We start from the raw sequence: 8,912 nt of genomic DNA on the forward strand, positions 1-8,912 counted from the left end.
GGTTATTCGGTTATAATGTTTGGGGTGGTTTTTGAAAGGTCATGGTAAGTGGAGGGGTTTAATATGTCAATGTGCTTAAAATGTTTTAAACTTCCACTGCCTCATATTTGTTAATTCATGTTAAATGTGAGATTTGCTTTATCTTATTGGGAAGGTAAAAACTTAAAAGAAAGAAAGTGGGTAAATTGAGAGGATTAAATGTGTTTACTTGCTTTAATAATTTAAAAAACAATCCCACCACCGCCTCTTATTTGTTTATGGGTGGATATATGAGATGTTAACCTTATCTTATTGATTTTTTGTGGAGAAAAAGAAAAGTGAGCTTTTCTGCGTGTGTGTTCTTTGGAACCGTGAAAGAGAGAGCAGAAAGAAGAGAAGGGATAAGCTGAAATATGTGATTCATAATCTGATTATTTGCTGCTATTTGTCTTCATCTCTGTTAATTAAGGTGAGTTCTATTTTTAAAACATTCTTTATTATGTTTTTGAGTAAATAATCCGTAAGGTTTCATACATGGATACATGATGTGTACATGCTATTGTTAGCATAAATTTTGAGTTTTGATACGATGTTATTATCATCTGATTGTAATAAATGTGACATAATCAAGAGATAGGTAATTTTGGTAATAAGGGTGGCATAATCAAAAGCTGGGTATATTGGGATAAGGGTGGCATAATCAAATTTTGGAAATGATGAACTTTTGATCATGGGATTCTTTTATCGCATGTCCTTGCCTCTGGCTGACCAGAGAGGCTCTTGTTGGTCTTGCCTCTGGGCTCTGATGTGGCAAGTTGTATAAATTTCTATATGATGCGACAAGTTTTACCCATAAGATATTTTTCAAGATATTGAGTATTTGAATGCAGTAAATGAGATTTGTTATATCAAATTTATGTATATTTGTTATTATTACAAATATGGGTTTATAAACATAATTTGGTGATTTTCACCCTGTTATTGCATCAAAGAGATTTGTCACTAGACCTTAAGGTCTAACCTTCATTTTTTGTTTAAAAAATGTGCATTACAGGTCGGGCCTATATAGAGGATAAAGGGAAAGGAAAACTGTGAAAAGTCTTATATGCTTACATGGGATGTGGAGGATAACATGCTTATTTGTTATTTTTGAATACTTGTTATATATACAAATTCTGTATAGTGACATGGTGAGAAAAATTTGGTAGCTACTTTTGTAACGTAGCTCTTATTATATTTGGGACCGAATGTATTTCTTTATATATGAAATATATGTTTATATGCAATTCTGATTGGGGTGTTAAAAGTATGGTATCAGAGCCTGAGTTTAAAGGATTTAGGTATTCAACATGATGCCTAGACTTAAACTGTAATAAATGCATACAAAGAAAACCCCATTCGTCTAATTTTGACATGGATTTTGATCAACGATGATTACAATATCGGGTAACCCCGTCATATATTTAATCCCGAATTTAATATTGCCAAGGAAAAACACCCTTATCCCCTATCAGAAAAATTCCCAATTCTCCCTTTGGTGCTTCGACTCTCGCATATTAAGGATCCTTGACATATGTAGAACCATTGGAATAAATATGATGGATTAAGAGAATGATATGTAAGGTAAATTCAAATTGCAACTGGCCAATGTAATTACAAATTTACAGGCAAATATTTGTACTTGAATACCTTATTATATTTGGGAATGTGATTATGTAAATATTAAATATTGAAAATTTACAGATGTCCAGTCATTCACGAAGGTCAGAAAGGATCGCCCTTATTAGCCAGGAGGAAAGGGAAAGTTTGCCAAAAAATATTCCTACAAATTTACCAGGGTGCAGAGGCAAAGGGAAAGGTCGGGATAGAGGCTGTGGAAGAGGTCGTGGGAGAGGAATGATTAATCAACCTGAAATTCATCCAGATCATGGTGAATCAATTCAGGAAAATGTAAATCAACAACCTGTACAACATCCTGAGTATGTTACTATGGACATATTAGTAGAGGAAATGAGCAAGTTGAGAAATACTCTGACATCTATTCTGGGAGTACCATCCAAAGTAGAAACAGAAAGAGTTGAGATAAATCCGTAGATTCAATCTACAAGAACTAGGGGGTGATATTAAAATGTTCTTAACTTGTAAACCTCCAACATTTTCTGGAGATAGAGATCCGGTAAAGGCAATGTGCTGGCTGGGGAGATAGAATCCGTATTCAATACTAGAAAGTGTTTATGTGAAGATAAAGTCAAATTTTTTGTATCAATGTTGAAGTCAAATGCTCTATATTGGTGGGATGTTGAATCATTAGCAAGACCCAATGTTTTTACAAACAATGTCATGGTTGGAGTTTGTTGACCGATTTGAGTTGTAGTTCTGTTCGAAAGTGGCTGTCAGACAACTAGAAGAAGAATTCTTAAAGTTAGAACAAAGTAACCAAACGGTAAGGGAGTACACTAAAAAATTTATCGAACACTCTTGATTTGCAGAACACTATATTTCATCAGAATCTTATATGGTCGAGAGATACATCTATGGGGTAAAGCCTTCGATATGAGAGTTCGTGATTGCTATGAATCCCTTTACATTTCCACTGGCAGTAAATGCTGCAGAGACAACGGAAAGGAACAAGAACAGGCAGGGGCAGGAGAAGGTGGCCGAGAAGAGAAAATGAGAAGGGTCTTCAACTGAATATAGAAGACCAAAATTTCTAAAGACAGAAAATCGTCCTGCCCATCGATTTAATGAAAGACCATGCCAAAGATGTCACCATGTCCATCAAGGTGATTCCATTATGAATCAGAGAGTTTGTTTTCAATGAGGAAAGTCAGGGCATGTCTCCAAAGATTTCCAGATGCCCCAACGCTGCTACCAGTGTGATTTTCTTGACCATATGAAGTCAAACTGTCCTTAGTTAAAGACTCCAAGATTGACTATGAGGGGAAATACTCCGAGTATGTGTGGGGGAGTCAACATCCGAAGAGGTGATTCAGGAAGGGCGAGGGGTCGATCTTTTTATATGACCAAAGGAGAGGTAGAGGAAACCCCTGATGTGGTAACATGGACCTTTCTTATCAACTCCGTATATGCTAAGGTGTTATTTGATCTTGGTGCTAATTATTCATTTGTATCACCTTTATTTGCGGGTGTTTATACGTGAATTATGTGCCTCTTGACTATACTTTAGTAGTTGACACTGCTAATAATTGTCAAATATTTGTTACCCGTGTTTGTTAAAAAAATGTCAAATTGAAATTGAGGGGTGTGGGTTACCTTCACTATTTCCAATACCGATGTGAGAGTTTGATATTATAGTAGGCATGGATTGGTTAGCAGAGAATTAGGCTAGTATTGTGTGCAATAAAAAGATGATGAGTATTGATTTACCGAGGAAAGGACCGATTGTGATTTATGGTGATTGGTGAGATCATCATAACAATCTGATCTCTGTCATGAAAGCTAGAAAATATATTCAGAAAGGGTGTCACGGTTTTCTAGCTTATGTGGTCGATTCAAAGAAAGAAAAGGGTAAACAATAGTCTATTCCTGTTGTTTGTGAATATTCTGAGGTATTTTTCAATAGCCTCGATGATCTGTTTGATCAATTAGTTGGAGCAAGTTATTTCTCCAAGATTAATTTAAGGTCAGGGTATCAGCTAAAATTCAGACACGAAGACATTGCTAAAACAACGTTTCGGACCAGATACGGACATCATGAGTTTTTGGTCATGACGTTCGGTCTAACAAATGCTCCAGCAGCGTTTATGGATTTAATGAACCGGGTATGTAATGAATATCTTGATAAATTTTTTATTGTATTTATCGATTATATTCTTATATACTCAAGATTCGAAGCAGAGCATGCCGAGTATCTTCGTTTAATTCTCGAACTTCTGAAGAAAGAGAAATTGTATGTCAAGTTGTACAAGTGTAAGTTCTGGTCGAGGGAAGTTTAGTTCTTGGGTCATATTGTTTATGAGGCAGGGGTAAAAGTAGATCCTGCAAAAATCGAGGCTATTGAAAAATGGGAAGTACCGAGAACCCCTACCAGATTCGTAGTTTCTTGGGTCTGGTGAGATATTATCAAAAATTCTTTCAAGACTTTTCAAGTATTGTTGCACCGTTGACCAAGTTAACAAGGAAAAGTGTTAAGTATGAATGAGAAGAAGACCAGAGTAAAGCCTTCCAACTATTGAAAGACCATCTATGTAGTGCTCCAATATTGTCGTTACCGGATGGATCTGAAGATTTTGTGGTGTATAATGGTGCTTCAAAACTGGGTTTGGGATGTGTATTGATGCAGAGAGGGAAAGTTATTGGTTACGCTTCCAGACAGTTAAAATATCACGAGAAACAGTACCCGTCACATGACATGGAGCTCGCGACTGTTGTTTTTGCATTAAAAATTTAAAGGCATTATTTGTTGGGAACTAAATATCAGAGTTTCACTGATCATAAAATCCTTCAACATTTGTTTAATCAGAAGAAACTGAATATGCGGCAAAGACGGTGGATTGAAATCGTAAACGATTATGGTTGTGAGATTCTTTATCACCCTAGGAAGGCCAACATGGTAGTTGACGCACTTAGCCAGAAGAAAAAGAGTGGTACAATTAAGGCAATTTTATTGAGAACAAACCTAACTCCCGACATTCATAATGAAATTTTAAGATGTCAAAATGAAGCTGTGAAAGAAGAAAATTTCAAGGCTGAAAGAGTTGGTGGAATAATTTCAACATTGACGAAGAATGATAAAGGAATTCTATGTTTTCAAGGTAGAATTTGGATACCACATTTCGGGAATAACCGAGAGCTGATTTTAGATAAGAGTCACAGATCGCGATACTCGATTTATCCAGGTACTAATAAAATGTATAAAGATTTAAGACCATTTTATTGGTGGTCAGAATTGAAGAAGGATATTACAAGATATGTAGACCGGTATTTGACATGTGTACAAGTGAACATTGAGCATCAAAGACCATATGGAAATTTACAGTCTCTGGAAATTCCTTTGTGGAAGTGGGATCATATCACAATAGATTTCATTATGAAGTTATCGCGAACTCCAAAAGAGTATGATGCCATATGGATGATAGTAGATCGTTTAACTAAATCTACGCATTTTCTACCAATTAAGAAAAATTATCCTTTAGAAAGATTGGCAAAGATTTACATTGAAGAAATTGTGACTTGTCATGGTGTTCCATTATCAATCATCACAGATAAGGACAACAGATTTACCTCAAAGTTTTGGAAGAGTTTTCAAAGAGCTATGAGATCTTAGATCAGATTAAGTACGATGTATCATTCTCAAACAGATGGGCAGAGTGAAAGGACAAATCAGATTCTTGAAGATATGATAAGGGGTTGTATTATTGACTTCGAGAGATGTTGGGAAAATCATCTGCCTTTGATCGAATTTGCTTACAACAACATTCACCATTCCAGTATCCGTACAGCACCTTATAAGATTTTGTATGACTGAAAGTGCAGAATGCTGTTGTGTTGGAATGAAGTAGGGGAAAGGTAGTTGGCTGATCTAGAGATCGTTCAGATAACTTCTGAAAAGATAGATCAGATACTTGAGCGAATTAAAACAGCTCAAAACTGACAAAAAAAGTTACGCCAATAAGCGCCGTAAACCAATTGAATTTCTGGTAGGAGATTTCGTGATGTTAAAGGTTTCTCCGTGGAATGGTATTATTCGATTTTGGAAAATAGGTAAGCTGAGTCCAAGGTATGTTGTGTCGTTCAGAATTTATAAACGGTTTGGTTCAGTAGCATATCAGTTAGAAGTACTAGAGGAATTCAGTTCGATTAATAACACTTTCCATGTCTTTAACTTGCAAAAGTGTTTGGTTGATCCGAATTTGGCAGTACCGCTACCTAAGGTGCAGATTGATATTCAATTGAATTTGTAGAAACCCCTGAGGCTGTCATTCACCAGAAAACAAGGGTTTTAAGGAATAAAGAAATCAATCTCATGAAAGTTCAGTGGCGTTTTCATAAGGGTCCAGAAGCTACTTGGGAACTGGAATTAGAAATGAGATCAAAATATCCTCGATTATTTAATTGACTGAATTCTGGGACGGAATTTATTTGAGGGTGGATAATGTGATAACCGGGTTATTCGGTTATAATGTTTGAGGTTGTTTTTTAAAGGTGAGGGTAAGTGGAGGGATTTAAAGTGTCAATGTGCTTAAAATGTTTTAACTCTCATTGCCTCATATTTGTTAATTCATGTTAAATGTGAGATTTGTTTTATCTCATTGGGAAGGTAAAAACATAAAAAAAGTGGGTAAATTGAGGGGATTGAATGTGTTTACTTGCTTTAATAATTTAAAAAACAATCCCACCACCGCCTCTTATTTGTTTATGGGTGGATATATGAGATGTTAACCTTATCTCATTGAATTTTGGTGGAGAAAAAAAAAAGTGAGCTTTTCTGTGTGTATGCTCTTTGGAACCGTGAAAGAGAGACCAGAAAGAAGAGAAGGGAGAAGTTGAATCTGTGATCCATAATGATTATTTGTTGTTGTTTGTCTTCATCTTTGTGAATTAAGGTGAGTTCTATTTTGAAAACATTCTTTATTATATTTTTTAGTAAAGAAACCGTAAGGTTTCGTACGTGGGTACATGATGTGTATATGCTATTGTTAGCATAAATTTTAGGTTTTGATATGATGTTATCGTCTGATTGTAATAAAGGTGGCATAATCAAGAGATGTATATTTTTGGTAATAAAGGGTGGCATAATCAGGAGATGGGTATATCTTTTTAATAAGGGTAGCATAATCAGGAGCTGGGTATATTGGGATAAGGGTGACATAATCAAATTTTGGAAATTGTTATATTTTGATCACGGGATTTTGTTATCACATTTATATGATGCGATAAGTGTGAATGATATCGCATAAGGTGGTGCAATGAAATTGGGTTGTGATTCAAAGTGTTACATTTATCGCATCAATGAGATGCGACAAATTTGGTTTATCGCACTAGTATGGTGCGAGGAGTTACTGTTATCGCATGGCCTTTCCTCTAGTTGGCCTTGCCTCTGGCTGGTAAGACTAGAAGGGCTCTGGTTGGTCTTGCCTCTAGGCTCTGATGCGACAAGTTGAATAAATTTTTATATGATGCGACAAGTTTTACTCATAAGGTATTTTTCAAGATATTGATTATTTGAATGCAATAAGTGAGATTTTTTATATCAAAATGAAGTATATTTGGTATTATTACAAATATGGGTTTATAAACATGATTTGGTAATTTTCACCTTGTAATTGCATCAAAGGATTTCTCACTAGACATCAAGGTTAAACCCTTATTTTTTGTTTCAAAAATGTGTATTACATGTCGAGCTCATACATAGGATAAGGGGAAAAGGAAACTGTGAAAAGTCTTGTATGCTTATATGGGATGTGAAGGATAACATGCTTATCTGTTATTTTTAAATACTTGTTATGTATACAAGTTTTGTATAGTGTTTTGGTGAGAATTTTTGTAGCTCTTATTATATTTGGGACCGAATGTATTTCTTGATATATGTAATATATATATTTATATACAATTGTGATTCTGAGGTGTTACAATTTTTTTTCCAATTCTTTCACCATTTGAGTCTTGATGGCAACTACCATTGCCTCATATTTAGGTGAAGCTTTTTGGATTTCCTTTTTTTTTCCTTTTTGCTTCTTCCTAATTCTTGGTCCCATTTTTAACACCTAAGATTTATAAGTTTTAGTTATTAGATATTTGTTGAGCGATTTGGTTGTGGTTGCCTTATGTAATCGAAGTTAATGGTTAGAATTATTAGTGAATCTTGAGTATTTTAGGTCGGGTATAAAGAAGTGGACTCACTTCTTGATAAACTTTGTAAAGTTTAAGGTACGGATTCTTAATTCTATTCGTTCATTCGTTTCCTTTTCATATGAATACGAACCTTTAAGCAATCTTGTAACTCGGATTAATTGACTCACGATTACTTTATTTGTTCGCTATTGCTCACTTGTATTTGTTTTATGTTATATATGTTGTAAGAATGCCTTGTCTTAAACATGTCATTTAAGTTGCCCGATGTTGCTACAAGTATGTGTTTTCTCCAAAAGATTACATATATTTCTGCGGTAGCATTTTGATATGATTTTTAACTCTAAATGCACATATCTTGGTACTTGTGATCAATTATGTATCATTCAATTTGAGCCACTTGATTGTTACAACTAATTGTTCATCCAACGTTTTTTACTTCGCTTATGTTTGATTATTCATTTGATTTCGATACATTATGATCATATTGGAGAGTATATGATGTTGCATTCATTGTGACAAGTTAACTCCAAGTAAGTAAAGCTACAAACCATCACACGTCATTATGGCACCGATGGCGTGACACCAACCATGGTGGTGTGATCAGTCCACGGTGTCTCCTCTTTTGTGCTCTTGAGAGAGTTGTCTTTGCTGTGGTGGATATTTGATTTAGGAGGCGTTTCGATCGGTCCTATCACATGGGATTTGTTTGTAGGGTGGATGACGGTGTAGTGTCTAACGCTGCATCTCACATTTAGTACATGTGGATCTACAGTTCAACACATAGGCATGTGTAGCAATATGACTGGCACTTGTCCTGTCAGTTGATATGCAAGTGTATGCATTTTTCGAGCTTGATTTGTCTATTCTTATGTTATTTGTCAGATAAAGTTATTTGTCATTTCACTAGATGTTAATACTTGCATTGTCTAATATTTTGAGATCAATTTTTGTTTGTTGTATTACTTACTTTTGTTATATATATATATATATATATATATATATCTAGGGGCCTATTCAAGGGAGAACTGAGTTGTTTGTGGTAACTGTGAGAACCAATATTAACCACAAATCAATAGATAAATTAGAAAATTTATAAATTTGGTAATTTTAAATTAAAA

The 8,912-nt window shown here is 34.9% G+C and overlaps 1 long non-coding RNA gene across 1 annotated transcript; it reads left to right on the forward strand.

Annotated features, from left to right (window-relative positions):
- The first annotated feature begins 301 nt into the window (after nucleotides 1–301).
- Nucleotides 302–2,245, forward strand: LOC112526020. Its single transcript, XR_003070462.1, has 2 exons — nucleotides 302–448; nucleotides 1,723–2,245. It is a non-coding gene; the product is annotated as an uncharacterized LOC112526020 (long non-coding RNA).
- The last annotated feature ends 6,667 nt before the right edge of the window (nucleotides 2,246–8,912 follow it).

The sequence above is a fragment of the Cynara cardunculus genome, assembly GCF_001531365.2.
Source record: "Cynara cardunculus var. scolymus isolate 2C chromosome LG 13, CcrdV1, whole genome shotgun sequence".
In the NCBI taxonomy this organism is placed as follows: domain Eukaryota; kingdom Viridiplantae; phylum Streptophyta; class Magnoliopsida; order Asterales; family Asteraceae; genus Cynara; species Cynara cardunculus.